The sequence below is a fragment of the Chelonoidis abingdonii genome, chromosome 4 (genome assembly GCF_003597395.2).
Source record: "Chelonoidis abingdonii isolate Lonesome George chromosome 4, CheloAbing_2.0, whole genome shotgun sequence".
Classification (NCBI taxonomy): Eukaryota; Metazoa; Chordata; order Testudines; family Testudinidae; genus Chelonoidis; species Chelonoidis abingdonii.
Window position 1 is genome coordinate 80,717,003 of NC_133772.1, and position 21,524 is coordinate 80,738,526.

Consider the following 21,524-nt stretch of genomic DNA (forward strand, 5'->3'; position numbering starts at 1 on the left):
CAAAAGGACAGTTTTTGCCATCTTTAATACAATCTAAAGACTGTCAAACAAGGGATTTTTCCTTCTGAAACCTCTATCCAACTACAGTGAGCAAGGGATGTTGTTAAAATGAAAACCTTATTTAATATTTACATTTCAAGTGCTTTAACTGTTTTTCCTTTTTCAGTATCCTTTAATAAAATGTTAAGAGGATTTTGATAATGTTTTTCCCATGGTACTAAGCAGGCTAAGGTTTCTGTATACCAAACCCCGAACATTGTTTGAGTGTTTAATGTTCTTTGGTGATCAGGTTATGTTAACGCCTTTGACTGTTCGGGCCCATATGTTCCATGCAAATAAATACATCTACCAAAGACATTAGAATAGCTCAGAATAGATACTGGTAGTTTTCACCCAGGTGTTTTTCTGACCTACACTGGTCTCATTTTTAGTAGCTAAAAGTAGGGTTGTCAATTAATTACAGTTAACTCATGTGGTTAATTAAAAAATAATCATGATTAAACACAGTTTTAATTACACTGTTAATAGGAGAACATGAATTGAAATGGAGAAAAACATCCAAAAATATTTAATACATTTTCAAATATATTGATTTCAGTTACAACACAGAATACAAAGCGTACTGTACTCACTTTATATAATTTTTATTACAAATATTTGCACTGTAAAAATGACAAAATAAATATTTTTCAGTTCACTTTATACAGATATTGTAGCACAATCTTTTTATTGTGAAAGTGTAACTTACAAATGTAGATTTTGTTCTTGTTACATAACTGCACTCAAAAACAAAACAATGTAAAACTTTAGAGCCCATGAGTCCACTCAGTCCTATTTCTCTGTTCAGCCAATCACAAGGAAAAGCAAGTTTGTTTACATTTATAGGAGATAATGCTGCCCACTTCTTATTCACAATGTCACCTGATAGTGAGAATAGGTGTTCGCATGGCACTTTTGTAGCCGGTATTGCAAGGTATTTAAGTGCCAGATATGCTAAACGTCCGTATGCCCCTTCATGCTTTGGACACCATTCCAGGGATGTGCTTGCAAATGTAAACAGACTTGTTTGTCTGAGTAACTGGCTGATAAAGAAATAGGACTGAGTGGACTCATAGGCTCTAAAGTTTTACATCTTTTCATTTTTGAATGCAATTATTTTTTTTGTCCATAATTCTACATTTGCAATTTGAACTTTCATGATAAAGAGATTGCATTACAGTACTTGTAGTGGAGGAATTGAAAAATACTATTTATTTTGTTTTTTATGGTGCAAATATGTGTAATAAAAATAAATATAAAGTGAGTACTGTATACTTAGAATTCAATGTTGTAATTGAAATCAATATATTTGAAAATATAGAACACATCCAAAAATATTTAAACAGTATTCTATTAACAGTGTGATTGAAATGAATATTTTTCAATTGCTTGACAGTCCTAGTTAAAAGGTGTTACTGAGACACTGAAAACTTAAGTGCAGACTTCTGTATCTGTAAAAGCAGCAAAGAGTCCTGTGGCACCTTATAGACTAACAGATATGTTGGAGCATGAGCTTTCGTGGGTGAATACTCACTTCGTTGGATGCATGTGCTCATGCTCCAATACGTCTGTTAGTCTATAAGGTGCCACAGGACTCTTTGCTGCTTTTACAGATCCAGACTAACATGGCTACCCCTCTGATACTTCTGTATCTGTTTTCTCCACTGCTTCTGTGTTCCTCCCTCATGAGACAGTGTGTTGCCTCTGTAACCCTGATCAGTATTTAAATGGTTGAAAAGAAAAACTAAATTTCTTTCTAGTCTAGGGTGTCTGGCAGGGGTTCTCAAACTTGTTTATAGAGTGGATCACATTTAATAACTGTTCTGTCTGGACCATCTTCTTTCCTTTTCATTTTGGTGGAATCACCTTCTGTTTCATTCACAATTGCATATCATCCCTGTTGAAACTATAGCAATTGTTTAATGTAAAAATAATGTTCATTTTCCACCTCTTTTATTGAATATATTATAGAAATTCTATACATCTTTTTTTAATAGAACATCTAAAATATAAACAAGGATGGCATTATTCTCATCGCAGTATCAGAATATATAAAGACACATGATAGATGTGAGTCTTATTTATTTTAAATAATTGTTTCCCATTTCCTTCTGAACTAGTCCAGGTTCAGTGTTATTTATCTGTCCTTTAATTCAATTTAGTAGTTGTAAATCAGAAGAAACCAAAATCATGTAACTGACAGTCTCTCTCTGTGAATTACCAGCATGTGATTGGTGAACCACTAATTGTTTAAGGCAGTAGTTCTCAAAGCCGGTCCACCACTTGTTCAGGGAAAACCCCTAGCGGGCCGAGCCAGTTTGTTTTCCTGCCATGTCTACAGGTTCAGCAAATCGCAACTCCCACTGGCCGTGGTTCACCACTTCAGGCCAATGGGGGTGTGGGAAGTAGTGCAGGCCGAGGGATGTTCTGGCCACCCTTCCTGGAGCGGCAAACCGTGGCCAGTGGGAGCCACGCTTGGCTGAACCTGCGCACGCGGCAGGTAAACAATCCAGCTCAGCCTGCCAGGGGCTTTTCCTGAACAAGCGGCAGACTGGCTTTGAGAACCACTAGTCTAAGGATCACAGTTCGGGAGTCTTTGGCTTATGATATTAAAGCACAGTCTTTTCTGTGTCTTTGCCACAAATTATTTAGTAATAATATTAGTGCTTACACAACCAGTTTGGGATTGATTTTAAATCAAAGTGATTTAAATAATCTAAATTAATGATTTAAATCTGCAAGCAGGAAACCTTGATTTAAATAATTGATTTTAGTCTTATTTGTATTTGTACATTTTTAATTATCTTTTCTAAAGAAAGACTGATTCTCATTGGTTAGTAATGATTAAAACATTTTGATTTGCAACTAAATATAGCCTTTACATTAAATTTGGTACTTCTTTTTACTGTCCAGGAAGATACTGTGTCCATACATATTTATTTAAGCAATCATATAGCTTAGTATACATTTATTCTGAGTCTTAAGTTTTACAACTTTTTGTGTTAGAAAATGGCAAATGATGGTTTTCTTATTTACTAGATGATTGTTTTTACTTGCGATTTGTGTAAGACTTCATTTGGATGGAAATTGGAATTCAGTCCAAAATGCTCAAACACAGCATTTCAAAATTAGCTATTAGTTGAATAAAACTACCTTAAATATGTTGAATACATAAGAAAAAATTAACTATCAAACAGTGTTTTGCAATTTAAAACTAAATGATTTATTAGACAAAGGAAATATTAACTGTGTTTAATGAATTTAACTGATTGTCCCAATGTCATTCAAATTTTTAGAAGTAGTGGATCTCACTTTCTCACACCTAATTATACATAGGTTGGAAGAGGGAAAACAAGCTTTTTCTGTTCTCAGTCAGTCGCTCAGCTTTGAATGAGAGCCAGTAATTGAATTGAACTGACTGAATAAACTGAAATGAAGGAACTATTCTCTCTGCACCTACAGAAGAGATTACTGCTGTTAAAAGCTGGCTTAGCGCTTCAGCATATTCTGGTTCCAGGTTCTTAGTCAGTGACTTCCATCAGTTCAGTGGTGTGACTTTCTGTAAAACTTTGTACTGCTTGAATATTATTTTAATTTAAATAGTTCAAATAAATTACAGTAAATTTTGGCTTTCACATGATTTGAAATTCACTTTTAAATAGGTTTATTTTAGAAAAGAAAAATCCAATTTAAATAAACTTTTTTATAAATGTTGCTATCCACACTGTACACAACTTATTTAGATCCATGGCTATGTGACTGACTACTTATTCTTTCTGCAAGTAAACTGAATATTGTGAGGACAGTAAGGATGACATTTCAGTTTTATCCTTTAAAGATGGATAAACAGGAATGTAAATCTTTTTGTAGAGCCAGGAGAAATACACTAAAAGAGAAGGACTGGAGCAACATATGTGCTGTTTCTTGAAAGAGAACTAGAATTAACAAAATTCAGTTCTCTGACTGAATTATGTTTTTTGGTCTAGTAGGTCTTGAAGGAGGCTGCTGATGTTTGCTTTGGCATTGACGAGGAATTTATTGAATTTTTGAGTGTTTCAGTACATTACCTCACCAACTTAAAACGTATTCAGTTTTCTTGCATTTTGTTTTTTTCACTGATCTTTATATTCCTTTAATCTTATATATTCAGGGTGTGTGTGTGTGTAATTGGATAAAAATATTTAAAGGAAGTAACATTTTTTATAAGGAAGCCTTATATTTATTTATAAGTTGAGTAGTCTGGTATTTAATTTATCAGAGATATGATTAAAAATCATTATTCCATAATGCCTTTTCCATTCATTCATCTTACTAAAAGTTATGATTTTTTTAACATTAATCATAAGGTTAAAATATCAAAATAATTTGGTAAAGACATGTTAATTTACTTTGGATCTGTGTAAAATATGAATATTTTATACTCCATAACATCTTTCATCAAAGGATTTGAATGTGCATAGTAAAGATTAATGAATTAAGCATCAGACATCACAGTGAAGTAGGCAAGTATTAAATTCATCACTGGTGGAAAACTGAGGCATAGTGACATTATGACTTGCCCAAATTACTCAGTGAGTAAGTGCAAAGTATGAACTTTTGCGGAGTTTGACATTCAGCCATTCTGTGACCATCAGACCATGTTTTCCCTGTTGTAAATATGATAGTAAATGAAATGTGGTGATTCCTAATTATGGTTTAAAGAAGTGTGAGTTTTAAAACTGTTGTCTGAAGTAAGCTACTTTTTAAGATGGGAAATTAATCTCAAAAATCCTTCAGTAGATGAATGAAAAGCAGAACTGAAGGCATCTTAAGGACAGAAATCAGATACTCTTTTGGCTGTATTGCATAACAAAAAATTTACAGAAAAATGTGTTTATAGAAAGTTAGGGGACTATGGCCCCACATCAGGATAATTCATAATCATGTCTTTATGTCCCATTGGAGTTCATTGGGACATAAGCACATGCTTAATGTTAAATGCATGCTTAAGTATTTTCCTCAAATAGGGCCTAAGAACTGGTGGATTCCGAGCCTTTAGGATTACAAACAGAATAGATAACCTACAATACTATTGCAGCCTCTTCTTTAACTGATCTGCAAATGTTTGCTACCTACTATTAAAAATGGGCGACTTTTATAGGAACAATCCATCACATCTTTAAGTAGTTTTGATCTATGAGCAGAAAGTAGACCAAACTTGGGAAAACAGTGAATTCAGAACATTCAAGATTATATACAATTCTCTTTTAAAATATAGTCTCAAATAATTATCAGCTGTAGATTATATCTCCTGTAAACTTCCTTCAAAACCATGTTCTTATTTCTATAGCTATGACTTGTACTGTCTACTGGAAATCCCATTCATTACAATAAGTAGAGTTGAGCTAGCCAAAAGTTATGGTGGTTATTCATTTTACTTTTGTATGTAGGAGATATCAGTATCTCAATATTTGGGTTTTGGAGCACCCCAGAGGCTTTGTCCTAATTTTTAAGGTGACGTGTAGGAGTGCCTGAATATGTTCCAATGGTTCGACCAGTACACATCTGGCTGATTTGGTGCATCATTTTTTCTGTTTAGAACCTCTTATCTGGAAGGAAGAAAGCTGTGCTATGGGGATTTGAGAATGGTGGGATTAAAATGGAGACAAGAATGAGGGATGGATAAGAGGGATAATGCAGAGTTTTGTGATCCAAAACAGTAGTGTTACAGGCATTACAAGCCCTCTGTGTGGGTGTAGCCACTAGATATATACATCAAAAATTAGATATTTTAATTTACTAAACTTGATTTTTTTGGTAGTTTAATGTTGACAGAATTTTATCTAGGAAATATATAAATGTGTGTTCCCAGTCAAGAGCATCTTATATTTTTTGGGATCACGTTAGAGTGGTTTCTGAGATGTTAAAATTTATTAATGAACCTATTCTCAGGTATCGTCTTTCTACTATATTTGTAACATGTATTGTCAGAATAATCCTTTTGATGTATTAGTTCTTCAATATTTAAGTGCTTTCTGTTATTTGATGCCATTTTGACAATATACATGTTGAACAAAATCTAGTAGAGTTGAAGACAGTGGATATATCATTTTTTACTTCAACAATATGCCATATTATATTTTTACATTTGCACTTTGGGCTGTGGCAGGTACTTGCTACAGAATAAAATGCTGTCATTGAAATTATGACTAATTTGTTTGTTTGGTTTTTTTGAGCAGTTAATTTCACCGACTGCTGGATCAGAGGAAACAGTTATTTCCCTAGAAGCCCATCATACAACTGTTCCTATTTCCTCCTGTCATGGAGAAGGTAAGTTGTTTTTCAGATTTATTGATTACTGTTCATATCTGGCATCTGGAAATTTGAAACTGAATGAGTTGTGATTCTTCAAGTGATTGTTCATATGTAGATAGATGGATATAGATATTCCATAGTTGAGAAGTGCATGTCCAGTGCACTCAAGATAGAGACTTCAATGAGCAATACCAGTTGGGACAGAGCTTGCACCCTGCATGTAATTGTGCTTCCAACTGAGGGCCAAAAGGATCAGGCCATCACAGCTACCCTTCATTCCTTCTCACTGCCTATGGCTATGAGTCTGAACTCTCCTTTTTTATCACACATGCCCTCTATAGTCCTAGTAAATACATTTTAAATAGTCAATTATTTAGTTAGCAGTCGTTTTGTTTAGTATTTTTTTGTGTAGTTTGTATTTTTTCCTGTTGAACAATATTTCTTTCCCACCGAGAAGTACTTGGTATCAGTTCGCTCACCATGATAAACCATAAGTCCTTGGGGTTCAAAAATTACCCATCCTGGGAAGCTGTCATGCTGCTCACTGATGGTCATATAAGATGTTTGATCTGCCTTAAGGAAGCACACATCCCTGATAGGGTATGATATTTGCAGACCATTTTAGATCTGCAAGATAAATTCACATGTTTAAAGAGAACTTATCAAGAAAGAAGTCTCTTTCATTTTTTATTTATACAAAAAAAAAGAGTAATTCATAATTAATTTGTTTCTTACCAATTTCCAGCAGAAATTTGGACCACTCAGGTACCTGAAAATACTCATTATATTAAGAAAATCCAATGCATTACAGTAGGTAGATTTGTTTGTGTTAGTGGTTAGTTAATCTAAGTGTATATGTGAGGCTGTCTGTTATAGTAAGGCAATATAGTGTTGAGTCCTAAATAAAGAAGTGCTGAAGGTTAGCAAGCTGCCATCTCCTCCTTCCAGAGCAGGGAGTCAGGTCAGAAGCACTCCTACTTTTTTTATTTTTTTGTCTTTTTTTTTTTTAATTGTCCTTCTGTTTCTGATATTTACCCAGAAAACTGAAATTAATTTTTTTGCACCAATTTTTCTGTTTTTTTTCAGTGAAAATTCCTCGAAAATTTTAAGCATAAGAAACAAAACAAAACAAAAATGAAGCCCCTTGTTAAGCCATTCAAGAGGACAGACTCAACTCTTGAGATCCCAGCCAAGGAACTTCAGGACAGGCCACATAAATTGCTACACATCTTACATATGTCTGTACCTGGACACCTCGCCCTCCCCATCATGTGGTTAACTAAAAAAATAAAATAAAAAATCAAGATTAAAAAAATTAATTGCTCTGTTAAACAATAGAATACCAATTCAAATTTTTAAATATTTTTGGATGTTTTTCTACATTTTCAAATATATTCATTTTGATTACAACACAGAATACAAAGTGTACAGTGCTCACTTTATATGTTTATTACAAATGTTTGCACTGTAAAAATGATAAAAGAAATAGTATTTTTCAGTTCACCTCATACAAGTACTGTAGTGCAATCTCTTTATTGTGAAAGTGTAACTTACAAATGTAGATTTTTTTTGTTGTTGCGTTTTTGTTTTTGAGTGTAGTTATGTAAAACTTTAGAGACTACAAGTCCACTCAGTCCTACTTCTTGTTCAGCCAATTGCTAAGACAAACAAGTGTGTTTACATTTACGGGAGTAACTGCTGCCTGCTTCTTATTTATAATGTCACCAGAAAGTGAGAACAGGCATTCATATTGCACTTTTGTAGCTGGAGTTGCAAGATATTTATGTTCCAGATTCGCTAAAGATTCATATGTCCCTTCATGCTTCAATCACCATTCCAGAGGACATGCGTCCATGCTGATGATGGGTTCTGTTCGATAATGATCCAAAGCAGAGCGGACTGAGGCAAGTTCATTTTCATCATCTGAGTCAGATGCCTGCAATAGAAAGTTGATTTTCTTTTTTGGTGGTTCAGGTTCTATAGTTTCCGCATCAGAGTGTAGCTCTTTTAAGACTTCTAAAAGCATGTACTACACCTTGTTCCTCTCAGAATTTGGATGGCACTTCAGATTGTTAAACCTTGGGTCAAGTGCTGTAGCTATTTTTAGAAATCTTACTTTGGTACCTTCTTTGCATTTTGTCAAATCTTCTGTGAAAATGTTCTTAAAATGAACATGTGCTGGGTCATCAGCCAAGCCTGCTATAATATGAAATATATGGCAGAATGCAGGTAAAACAGAGAAGGGGACATACATGAGTGGATTTGTAGACGCTAAAGTTTTACATTGTTGTATTTTTGAATGCAATTTTTTTGTACATAATTCTACATTTTTTAAGTTGAACTTTCATAATAAAGAGATTGCATTACAGTAATTATATTAGGTGAATTGAAAAGTACTAATTTTGTTTTTTTACAGTGCAACTATTTGAAATTAAAATAATATAAAGTGAGCACTGGATACTTCGTATTCTGTGTTGTAATTGAAATCAATATATTTGAAAATGTAGAAAACATCCAAAAATATTTAAATAAATGGTATTCTATTATTGTTTAACTGTATGATTAATTTTTTTAATTGCTTGACAGCCCTTGTTAGACCCCATTAAAATGTTATGGCAGACACCAGTATTGGTGACACCCTCATTAAAATATGGAGACAGATGTTACTAGGTCTCAGGCAGCAGGGTGTTCAGAGTTCAAATATATTGTAGCTGAAGGTCAGCTGTTGGCTAGAACATCACTCCGGCCACCCAGATGCAGCTGATACAATGTTTAGGTCGATGGCAAAGTCTGTCACAATATGTGAATGATCCTGGCTCCTCTTCCTAGAGAATTGCAGATAGTTATTGAGGATTTGCAATTTGCGGGTTGTAATTAAGACTTTCTTAATTTTAATGTGTTCAGTTAGATTTCTGCATGCTTTATTATGAAAACCTTAGTTTTATAATGAAACCATAGTTTACATGACTACTCGGTATAATGAAACAGAACTATGAAACCGTTTAAGTGTTAACTCTTGGTGGAGGTTTTTAATAGCCCCAAACAGAAGAATGGAGTTGCTGCATGTTGTCTTATATGTTATGAAGTTTTATGGATTTTTTTGTTTAGTTGCAAAACAATGTGTATTCATCCAAAACTGGGTTTTAAATGTCAGGCATGTAGTATAATTTCCATGGCGCATAAAATTAGTACTGATATTAGCTGAAACAAATCTAAGTTTGGCTTTTTTGAGTAGTGGTCTCTGTAAGTGCTCCACTTTAGGTGTGCATGAGTCTGTGTTCTTCTGATGAGAGATTTTGGTAGTAATGTCTGTGTGGTTTGCATCTACGTATCCCTGTGCTACTGCCTCCCTTGTTGCCTTCACCTGCAGTTAGAGATGGCACGTTCTGGTGTCCGTTAGTTTCAAGCTTAGTTAGCCCACTTGTTTTTAAACTTTTTATTTTACTTAAATGTATTTTATTTATTGTTTTTATTAATTCCACACACATACTTAGTGCTTTTGGGGTTCCCTCCCCCTTTGCTGTTTTCAGGGTCAGGACCTCCTCCCCTCTCCCACTTTGGCCTCTCTGTGTGTGCAGCCTCTCTCTTTGTATGCCCCAAACTCCAGACTTTAAACCCTGCCAGGCCTGTAATGAGTATTTTCCTCTCAATGATAGATATTTTAGCTGCAACCACTCTCTCAGATAGTCCCACAGCTTCAGCACCAATGAGCAGAGTCCAAGGGACAACTTCAAAGCTCTTTTAAGAAGAAAAAAACTATATCCCATGACAGAGAACCTAAAAGAAGAGAAAAGTAACCACAAAAGTCAGGAAGCAAGGAGACTTCATGTCCTGGTATAGATACTGCTGATACTTCTGCCTCCTCCAGTACTGAGCTCCCCCCACATCAGTTAAGACCTCCAGCATGTCGCACATTGAGAAGTCTCTTGGCAAACAGTCTCATTTGGTACCAATGTTGGTACTCTCCTTGCAGTCCTCCAAACACAGAGCTTCTTGAAGAAATAGCCTTTGACCCAGGCACGTGGTTCAGTATATCATGGCTGTAAGGACTGTATGGATCCAGCTGCACCAGCGTCAGTACTATCAGGTGCATTGCAATCACTCAGTGTCCTATCTCAGTAGTACTGATTAGATTCCCCTCTCAAGTAGATTGTCAGAAAAACTTAAATCTCCTCTGCTGAGAAGGATCGAGGGATTTTCTGCTGGTTTCAATGTACCCTTCATTGCTGCCGCAACCTTAGATGAAGGCACTTCTGCCAGTACTAACTCAACCACCAATACAACACAGCCACTGGTACCAACACTTCTGCCCCCCTCACTAGAAACAGGGAAAAACATCTTGAACTCAGAGATCTCCATCCAAGATTCCATTACCTTTCTGTTTGAACCTCCCTCTCCTGAAATGTATTCTAAGGCAGAGACCCCAGATACCAGTTGACAACTGATCCAACAACTGTCATAGTAGGAGCAACTTGGGGCTCCTCTCCATTCCTTTATGTTGTCTTTTAAGGGCTTTAGGCATGTTATTGGACCTTCTGTAATCCTTGGGTCCTGTACAGAGGCCTGTAAGAGGATCCCCCAAGAGTTTCAACCACTGGTACCTCAGAACCCCCTTCTTAAAAGGACCCTTTAGAAGAACAAGAGCTGAGAGTGGAGGAGGCCCTGCTGTCAAAGACCCCTTCCTTGCCAGATGAGGCAGTTATGTTTCCTCCCTTCTCCTGTGAGGATGACATGAATTTCTTCCAAGAACTCATGAAGAAGGTAGTTGAATCCTTACAGACCCCCTTGGAAGAAGTGCAAGAACCATAATATGCTTTGATAGATAACCTACGCACCTCTCCCCAAAGCAAGATAGCCTTACCTATAAACGCCGTCCTGCTGTCACTAGTCCAAGCAATATGGAAAACATGGGCCATTATCCCACCTACTTGCAAGAGGGCTGACAAGAAGCAAGATCCCAATCCTTGTATGCAGAGGCAATAAAACTTTGGAACTAGTGTCTAACCCACCAAATAAACATCTTAGTGGCATATCTGTTAGGTCTGCACAAGGCTATAACAGACATGCTGAGCAGACATTTTCTGACAGGATCAAAAATGGTAAATATGATCCTATGCTACTCAAGATTTTTCTCACCTGGGGCTTCCCAGAGAGAGACCTCTTTGGGACACCATTCAACATAAAATGCTGCTGATTTTGGTTGAGGAGGAAGTCACAGTTGCAACTCTTTTTGGAAGAAGCCTTCCTAAAATTTTGATGTCAAATTCTGTTATATGCCCATCCTCCAACACGATTGCTCCTCAGGGTTCTGAACAAACTAAAGCAAGAAAAATTGGTAATTATCCTCGTAGAACCAGCCTGTTTGAGGCACAATATGGCTCCTGGATCTGATTTCCTTGTGTCTGCATCCACCTCTGTCTCACTTTGACAGTAGACCTACTAGTCCAAGAATCAGGCACAATAACTCATCTCAATCTCTCCTTGCTATATTTCAAGGCCTGGCTCCTTGACGGCTCTTAGGTGTAGAAAAGAATTGTTCTTTTGAAGTACAGAATATGCTGTTGAATAGTTGTAAACCTTCCAAGAGAAAGTCTTACCCTAAAAGTGGAAGAGATTTCATTGGAGCATCCAGTTAGCATTTTCTCCCTCCGAGTCACACATCACCTACATGCTTGAAAACATGCTGAATTAAACTCTGGGCTTGACACTGAGCTCTATCAAAGTCCAAGTGGCTGCCATTACAGCCTTTCACCTATCAGTTGAAGGGCTTTCATATTCATGCACCCTTCAGTATTCAATTCAAGGTTTGTTAAGGGATTGACCAACCTTCCTCACATCAGAGAGCCTGCTCCACCATGGGACCTTAATCTAGTTCTCAATGTATTGAGGAACCATCAAGATGTTCTGTTCTCCATCACGTGGCCAGAAGGGTAGGAGAGTTTGGGAGACTTGTGACAGATCTACCCAACATGGTATGTGACCAGGACAGGATGATTCTATGTCCCCAACCTCATTTCCTGTCCAAGATCTCCTTGGACTTCCACATCAGTCAGGACATTCAGTTGCTAGTGGTTTCCCCAAAATCTCTCACTTCAAGGCAAGAAGCTATTTTTCATACTCAGGACCTGAGAAGAGCCCTTGCGTTCTACTTCAAAAACACCATGCTCTTCAGAGCCTTTCCTAGATTCACACTCTTGCAGACAAGATGAAGGGAGCCCTTCTTTCCACTCAGACTATGAAAGTGTGTTGACATGTTATGAAGCTTCTGGAGTGCCTCCCCAGCAAAAGTGACTTACACATTCCACTAGGTACCTCCATTGCTCTGCTTAAACACATATCCATGTCAGACCTGTGTAAAGCTGCCACCTAGTTGTCTGTGTATACTTTTTCCCAGTGGAGATGCAGCACTTAGCATGGACAACTGGGTCTGGATTTTTCAAAGAGCTCTGCTCCCATTTAGGCATGTAAAATAAGAACCAAACATGGTCAGCTATGCCTGTGACATTTATGGGCAGATTTTCAAGAGCCCAGCACACAACATACTGAACTCCTCTGAAGATTTGTCCCCATTTGTGAGTGCTGAGCACTTTTTTAAACTCTGGCCTTAAGTGGCTTGCCCAAGGTATCCTAGGAAATCCATGGTATAATTGCATAATTGAATCTCTCTCTTCTCAGTCCCAGTCCAGTTCCTTCACAGCAAAACCATCGTTCCACTCTCATGTATAGATTTTTTTGATGAAATAATGTTTTGGAGATTTTGCTGATGTTACAGTAGTTTCAGGACCCACATTTTACATTTTTGACAATTTAGAAAAGCCATTATTTTACTTGACTAGGCATCTGCGGAGACCTGGCAGCTGCACTACAAGCACTATGGCCTCAAACACAGGGATCTCTGTCGCAGAGGATCAGGGAGTTGTGGAGGATCATAACCTCCACGTGACTCAACAATGCAATGCAATTGCAAAAAAAAAGCAAATGCAATTTTAGATTGCATTAACAGAGGCCTAGCATGCAAGTCATCAGAAGTGAATAGTACTGCTCTACTCAGCACTGGTGAGGCCTCAGCTGGAGTACTGTATTCAATTTTGGTCACCAATGTATCAAAAAGGATCCAGAAGTGGGTGACAAAGATAATAAAAGGGATGGAAAGCGAGCCGTATGAGCAAAAGCTGAAGGAACTGGGTATGTTTAGTTTGGAAAAGGGGACAGGGGGAGGGATAATGACATGATGGTGATCTTCAAATACTTGAAAAACGGCCATAAAAAAGATGAAGAAAAGTTAGGGTTGCTAACCCTCCAGGATTGGCCTGGAGTCTCCAGGAATAAAAGATTAATCTTTAATTAAAGATTATGTTGTGTGATGAGACCTCCAGAAATATGTCCAACTAAAACTGGCAACCCTAAGAAAAGTTTTCTCTCTTGCCACAAAGTGAGCAGGACAAGAGGCAATGACTTAAAACTGCAGCATAGCAAATGTAGATTAAATCTCAGGAAAAGCTTCATAACTGTCAGAACAGTAGAGCAATGGAACAGACTGCCTTAGGAGATTGTGGAAGCTCCTGCACTGGAGGTTTTCAAAAGGAGGCTGGATAGCAATCTGTTTTTGATAGTTTAGACCCAACAAATCCTGCATCTTGACAGGGAGTTAGGACCACAAGGGTCTTCTAGTCTATCTAACCCTGTGGTTCTGTGATTCTACCATATGACAGTCTAAGTTGTTTATAAAGTCCTCCCCTTGTTTGTAGCACACCAGAGGTTCTCCAAAAAAGACAGACAAAAAAAGGTCCTTTTCGCTGTCTTTCCTTTGCAAGAAATGAGACTTACTGTAAAAGAAAATAAAGACAAAGGTGGCCTGTTTCTGAGGAGTCTTTCTGGGGTTTGTCTCTTAGGGCTTGGCTTAGCAGCTACTCTACAGTATTTAATTAGGGTCTACCTCTAGGCCCTCCTCTTTGGGGCACTGTGCTTGACAGCTGGTCCATGCAGTTTCCAAGATGGTGAGTCCTGCGGCTGTCTTCATCATGGCTGATCTGTTTCTGAGGTGTAGCAGTTGTCTTGTTCACTGATCCTTCCTGTGGTAGGTGATCCTGTGACACTTCCCTTTTTTAAGCTCCACCCCTCCAGGCAGAGCAAGCCTGAGAGGTTCGCCTTAGGGCTGAATAAGCCCAGAAGAGCTTGTTAGTCTGTCCTCCACCAGAGTGAGGGTGTGCCCCATCGCACCTCAGCCAGTTGACCCTTTATATTGGCTCTGTTGGGGACCATAGAATCCCTACACTAGACACCCTGGATCCATCCGGGAATCCCATCATACCTCTCTCACACAACACCTACCGGCTCCATTGGCGTGTGAGGCAGGAGTGATTGAATTGGATCCACAGGTACCAATGGATGTTTCATCAGCCTCATCTGATCTTAACAAGAAGACTGAGTCTCTACACTCATTGAAAGTCTTTAGACCAATTTTCTACTGTCTCAGCATTTAAATCTCAGTTCCAAAACCACCATAAACAGGTGTACAAGCCAAGACTGCCTCCCCAGCCATCATACTGCCAGCGATCATTCCAGCCACCATGCAAATGTCAGAGTGTACAAAGGCCTAAATATACAGCTGCCTTTACCACAAGTACAACTATTCAGCCCTATCCACTATCCAGGAGTTTTTTCCTGGGATGATCAAGAACCGCCTACTCCTACTGATGAATTGGTCTACTGCCCCCTCAATCTTTATTGTCTGCCCCAGCCTTTTTGCCCATCATTGGGGGACAATCACAACAGACAGGTGGGTACTATTAAACATCCACTTTGGCTATTCTATAAAATTCTTAGCCTCTCTTCAGGGACTGCTCTAGCGGGGAGATTCTTTGCCAGGGGGCAGATTCTCTCCTCCAACAAGGAGTCATAGAACAAGTGCCAAATCTGCACCAAAGGAGAGAGTTCCACTTTCCATATTTCATAATCTCCAAGAAGAATAGAGGATGGAGACCCATTTTTGACCTTCAGCAATTAAATGTTTTTCTTTGCAAATCAAAATTCGGAATGATAATGTTGGTATCAAGGATCCCCTCCCTACAGGAGGGAATTTGGTTCATGACTCTTGACATGCAACATGTTTATATTCTTGTGGATATTCATCTGTCCCACAGAAGGTTCCTCAGGTTTATGGTAGGACAATAACACTATCCTTTCAAAGTACTCCCATTCAGCCCAGGTACAGCACCCAGGATCTTCATGAAGGTCTTCTCAGGAGTGAGGGCCCAGATGAGATTTCAGGGCCATACAGTTTTTCCATATCTCGATGACTGGCTCCTAATGGGTTGTTCCAGTCAGAAGGTCCAGTCAGTGACTCTATCCTTGCTCCATCTTCTGGCAGCTTTGGAGGCCAGGGTGCATATCAACCTACTAGAGTGAGAGAACACAGTCCAGCTTTCAGTGCATTTCTTTCAATTATTCAATTCCCTTGTGTCCAAATAATGTCAGACAGCATGATGACTGTGTGACCTGGTGTGCCCCCACTGGAAATGCTAAGGTCAGGGCAGACTGCAAAAAGGAGAGCAGATACTCCAAAGACTAGTGGGTAACACTGATTAAACTCCCCAGTCAGTCCCTCTGGAACATATCCACAGCTTGGATGGGTCATTGAGTCCTTTGTTCAGACCTTCATTTGTAGAAAGGTTACTCCAGAGGTAAAAAGCAAGAATGAATACAAAAAGCAGAAGGTGCAGCTGCCTTTCATAGTCTTTTGCTAGGCAGCTTGATTTCCTTTGTTCCAAACCCAAGCTGCCAAGCACATGGCCTGGAAGCCTTAGAGTTCTGCCCGTAGGCATGTCTCTGCATGCCTTGCTGAGTCAAAAGGTGTATCCCTTGCCTTCTCTCGATGGGTCAGTTGTATAGCTGAGGGTCCTGAATGGGCCATCAAGCAGGCTAGGCAGTGCTGATGCCAAACTGTCTGAGGTTGTCACCCAGAAGCATACTACAAATTTTGAAATAGACATACATAGATATCTATAGCCCATAATACAAAGGTGTTACAGACACATAAACAAGATTATATTTGGCAAATTATAACATTTGGCTTAAACAGCTACTTAAGGACGGTCCTATTGTGAGAGCATCCTTTTGGTGATGTAGAGCTGGGATAGCAACCTTCTACATCCTGCCTCTTGACTCCTGGAATAAGGTGTGTGTTGGTGGTAAGGATGAAATGCTACTTTGCTTTTGTATTCTCAGATGGCATACACAAGCCCTGAGTCCATAAGTAGGTGGCAGAGTTTAGAGCAGCCTCATTAAGAACTGGGCCAGTGTAGAACCAGCACCAGGATCAGGGAGTTGCAAATAAAGCTATGTCCTGTGCATACTGGGCAAAGGTGGGAACCTGGAAATTCTTTAGTTATGCAGTCTGATATGATACCTGTAGCCACAGTTCATAGTGTTTGATCAATGTGTGTGTTTATTTTGGGCTATGCCTCAATTATAGGTGAGGAGAGAGTATAAAATATATGTATCATATTCAGTATATGATCTTACTTTATAGATCACTGAACATAGCCCAAATTAACAGCACACACAGAGCAGTAAAGTAATATATGTAGGTGTCAAAAAAGAAATAGAAGAGGAAATATGCTTTCTTTACCTGTTTTTAAAAGAGCTAACAATGGTCTTTGAAATGTTGTTCATTAATTAAAAATGCTTGAATGTCATTTGGGTCTTGAACGTTAGCAGGAGAGAGAAAAGAAGACTTGGTACGTTTTTATTTAAAAAGAACAAAGAGTCTGATGTCAGTAACAGTTAAGTATTAGACTTATTAACAAGCTATACACGATGTTACCCCTTTTGCTCTGAGTGATTAGCCAATGTTCACGGACTTGCAGGTTGCTTCCATTAGGAAGAGAAATTATGATGTGATGGAGTTACAAACTTATTTGATCCAATCCTGAAAATTCACAAAGAATGTACTTAAAGTCCCGTTTCCTTGAACACAGCATGAATCAAACAGGAGGCAGTTTCTTTGCTCACAAGTCCAAGCCTTTTAGTCAGCACACTGCCCATAAAGCTCTCTTAGCTTTGTCTTAGGGCTACATTACCAGTGCTTCTCTTGCAGGCTGTTCATGGCTCATTGTCTGCACAGACACACACACACACACAGCTCCACCAAATCACACCAACCCCCATTTGCTTTCAGCCCCCAGGAAATCCCTTCCTCTCACTGAGCACATCTTCTGATGGGCCTATGTTTCAGATGGTGACTCCAATTGTTTTGGCTATCTTACTCCAGAAAAGAACTTAGCGAGTTCTTGCCTCTATCCAGAATGAAGGGCAGCTATCTATCACACTTACCAGCTTCAACTAGGTTTCACTCAACTTCCATCATAACAGTAAACACAAAAAAGGAAACAAGCTTGGTGTATTGGATAGTTGAGGATTTGTATTGGGATTATGGAACCATTCATTTTGAATTAGGGATTTGAAATTAGCCCAGAGTGGAACAGTGTGTTAATTTCTGATGACTCAGTGTGATCTTAGAATCTGGTTAAAAATGTTTTCATCATGATCACCACCTTTTTGTCGGTATTCTTTGTAGAGGTTAAAGTTATGGAGACTAAACTATTCTGTTGCCCCAAGAGAGTGTTTCCCTTTAGTACAGAGGTGATGCACGTTGGTTAGGAAGTACAGAAACAAATTGCACTGTTGTTGTCCATACTTCTATCTGTTCAGTGGATAAACAGACAACTTCAGTTTGTCATCTTTCACCAGCACTAAATTACTATTATTTTTGTATTAAGGAAAGAACATTGCTAATCAGGAAATAGCTTAACTTTAATACAAACTTTTGGATTTGTCTACATTTTATGTTGGAGTAGTACCAGCGTGCAACCATACCAGCTTGGCTGTGTTCCCATCAGATCTACCCACTGAATCAGGTCTGATTCGGTCTTTAGCAGGGTGGGAGATCTCCAAGTACTACAGGAAACGGTGATGGCAATAGAATAAAAGGCCCTTCTTCCTGTGAGCCAATGCTAAACCATTTTCCTAGTGTGGTTTGAGTAGAGTTCTGCATGCTGCATAGGATAAGTCCCAAATTCATAGTTTCTTCCGAGGTTCGGTTATGGAGAGGTACAAATAACGTCATTCTATGCTCAGTGTATATTGTGTAAGTACAATCTCGTGCTAAATAACACAGCCTGTCAATAGTTAATGGACCAGTTGTAAATTGGGGAGTAGTTTGTGGGGGTCCTGCTGGGGATCACACTACAGATTTGATGATTTTCTGTATATTCACTAATCTGAAGGACAGTTTGTATTGAGTGAATTCACATTTCAAACCAAACTCAAAAGGATAACGAAGCCCACAGAGAAATAAACAAAATTGTGGAACAATTTTGTAAATTTAGCAAGATGGGTAGAAGTAATTGAGATATGATATAAAAAATAGAAGACAATACAGCTAGCAAGAAATAATAAGCAGAGATAGGAAATGAGACTACTATGGAAACAATTATAAAGCAAATACCTGAATGTTTTAGTGGATAAAAAACTGGATATCAATTCACAATACAGCATGATTACAAATGAAACATGCCCTCATGGTATACACATAGGAGGGATTTTTTTATAAGAGAGCAGAAGGAGTAATTTTGCTGTAATTAAGAGTGCATGTGGATCACTGCACATAATTTTAGCTATTTCATTATAAAAAGGGTAGGGAAGTGATAATATTACACAAGGGTTCCTAAAACGATACAGCAACTAGGGAAGCAAATTTATGAAGACAGCTGAGGGAACTCAATTTGGATAGCCATGGAATAAGGAGATTAATAAAGGATATAATAAAACTGTACAAATATTTGAACAGTATTAATTAAAGGGAGTTGAATGGACTGTATTCTCTTGCTAAGGGACAAAAGTGAAAATAAAAATCAGGTTAGATATGAAATAGTAAAAGAAATGGAGCAGTTGTGGATGACTGGGCTCTTGAGCTCATTGTCAACAATTTTCTGAGACGTTCAAAGCTAATTTAGATGAATTCTCAGTGGAATTAGCGTAGAGGAAGATTCTACTTAATGCTAGGATTAGGGAATGGTGATCTGAAAGATCTTTGCTAGCTCCACCTTTGCTGTTGGTATGGAAAACAATGCTTTATCTTGTGGAACAGACTGTGTATGCTTAAAAATCCTGGTTCTTTGTGTGCTAAGATCAATAAAACCTTTTCAGCTTTCAGTAGCAATATAAAGAAGAATCAGCATAATTAGCTCTTTTGCATCTGAGAGAGTGTGATGTTAAGCTAGATACATTTTTCAGACTTCAGACAATTCATAGATTGTGTATTATTTATTAGAAGCACTGTGACTCTACTGGATCTGTCACAAATATCTCTTGGGTGTAATAAATAGGTTGTACAATAAATATATTGTAAAATGGTCTTAAAATATCCTGTGCCATGATTACATACAAACGTTTATACTGGGTCAGGCCAATGGTCCATCTAGCTCAGTACCCTGTCTTCTAACAGTGGCCAGTGCCAGATGCTTCTGGGGGAATGAACAGAACAGGGCAATTATCAAGTGATACATCCCCCATTATTCAGTCAGAGCTTCTGGCACTCTGAGGTTTAAGGACAACCAGAGCAGGGAGTTTCATCCCCGACCTTCTTGGCTAATAGCCATTGATGGACCTATCCTCCAGAAATTTATCTAATTCTTTTTTTAAACCACTTGAGCTTTTGGCCTTCACAACATCCCTTGGCAACAAGTTCTACAGGTTGACAGTGTTGTGTGAAGAAATACTTCCTTACGATTGTTTTACACCTGCTGCCTATTAATTTCATTGGGCGAACCCTGCTTCTTGTGTTGTGTGAAGTGGTAGATAATACTTGGCTATTCATGTAATCCACGTCATTCATGATTTTTTATCAATCTCTATCATATCCCCCCGCCCTTCAGTTGTCTGTTTTCTAAGCTGAACAGTCCTAGTCTTTTTAATCTCTTTTCATATGGAAGCTGTTCCATACTCTTAATCATTTTTGTTGCTGTTCTCTGTACCTTTTTCAATTCTAATATTTTTTGAAATGGGGTGACCCGAACTGCACTCAGCATCCAAGGTATAGCTTGGATACCATACCATGCTTTTATATAGTAGCATTAAGATATTCTCTATTTTATTATCTATCCCTTTCCTAATGGTTCCTAATATTCTGTTAGCTTTTTTGACTGCTGCTGCACGTTGAGTGGATGTTTTCTGAGAACTGTCCACACTGACTCCAAGATCTTTCTTTAATGGTAACAACTGATTTGGAACCCATCATTTTATGTGGGATTATTTTCTCGAATGTACATTACACTCTCAAATACTGGATTTTATCTGCCATTTTGTTGCTCAGTCACTCAGTTTTGTGAGATCCCTTTGTAACTCTTGGCAGTCGGCTTTGGACTTAATTTAGTATAATCTTGTTGATAATTTATATAGTCTGTTGATCGACCACACTTTGGTTCTTTGTTTCATTATTAAATATACTGAAGAGACCAAATAACCAATGTCAGTGAGGTTTGTTAGTATGGTACAGGAGAAAGGTTCTATATAGTACTAATCTCTGAAGAGCAGTCCCGTGCAGTGATGTTATATTCACTATATGCAGAAGGTTTGCTCCCCAAATTACATATTTTGGCTGGTATTATTTTTATGGTTTTACAAGTTAGGCATTTTTTACATGTCACTAAAATCCAGCCACTGAGTTTGTTCCAGTTCCCTAACTTGTTCTGTTCCTTCTTTATCTTTGTTTTGGATGCTAGCATTCCAGGTACTGATCTTTGAAGATTCTTCCCTAGATTGTACTAAGACTATGTATGTATCTTGATTTTGACAAGTTTCCTATCTGCTTGTGCCAAATGCTTGCTTCAGCAAATACAAGGTGTTATGAGATATTTAGCATAAGTGAACAGGTTTATGGTATAGGCCAGTTTAGGCTAGATCACTGTTAAAATATTTGTGCTTAATGTAGAGGTCTCCAAAAGGTGGGGTATGCCACTCTAGGGGTGTGTGGAGGAACGTCTGGGGGAGGGGGGGGAGCGTGGATGGTGGGACCGGTGCCAGCCCCCATGGGGGCAGGGAGGGATCACCACCCAGCCCCTCCCCGCTCCTCCCTGAGCTCTGCTCCAGTCCTGCCCCCAGCCACATCCCCGGCATGGCTCCACTCCCAG

The 21,524-nt window shown here is 38.4% G+C and overlaps 1 protein-coding gene across 4 annotated transcripts in view; it reads left to right on the forward strand.

Annotated features, from left to right (window-relative positions):
* Positions 1 to 21,524, forward strand: part of FUT8 (fucosyltransferase 8) — a 235,515-nt gene that overhangs the window by 86,057 nt on the left and 127,934 nt on the right. For 3 of the 4 annotated variants that reach the window (XM_075065316.1, XM_075065318.1, XM_032776067.2), the window contains exon 3: positions 6,258 to 6,348. The gene's annotated coding sequence lies outside the window, so the exon portion shown is untranslated. Of the gene's footprint in view, positions 1 to 6,257; positions 6,349 to 21,524 lie in introns of those variants that run through there. The other variant, XM_075065317.1, reaches the window with a different exon arrangement.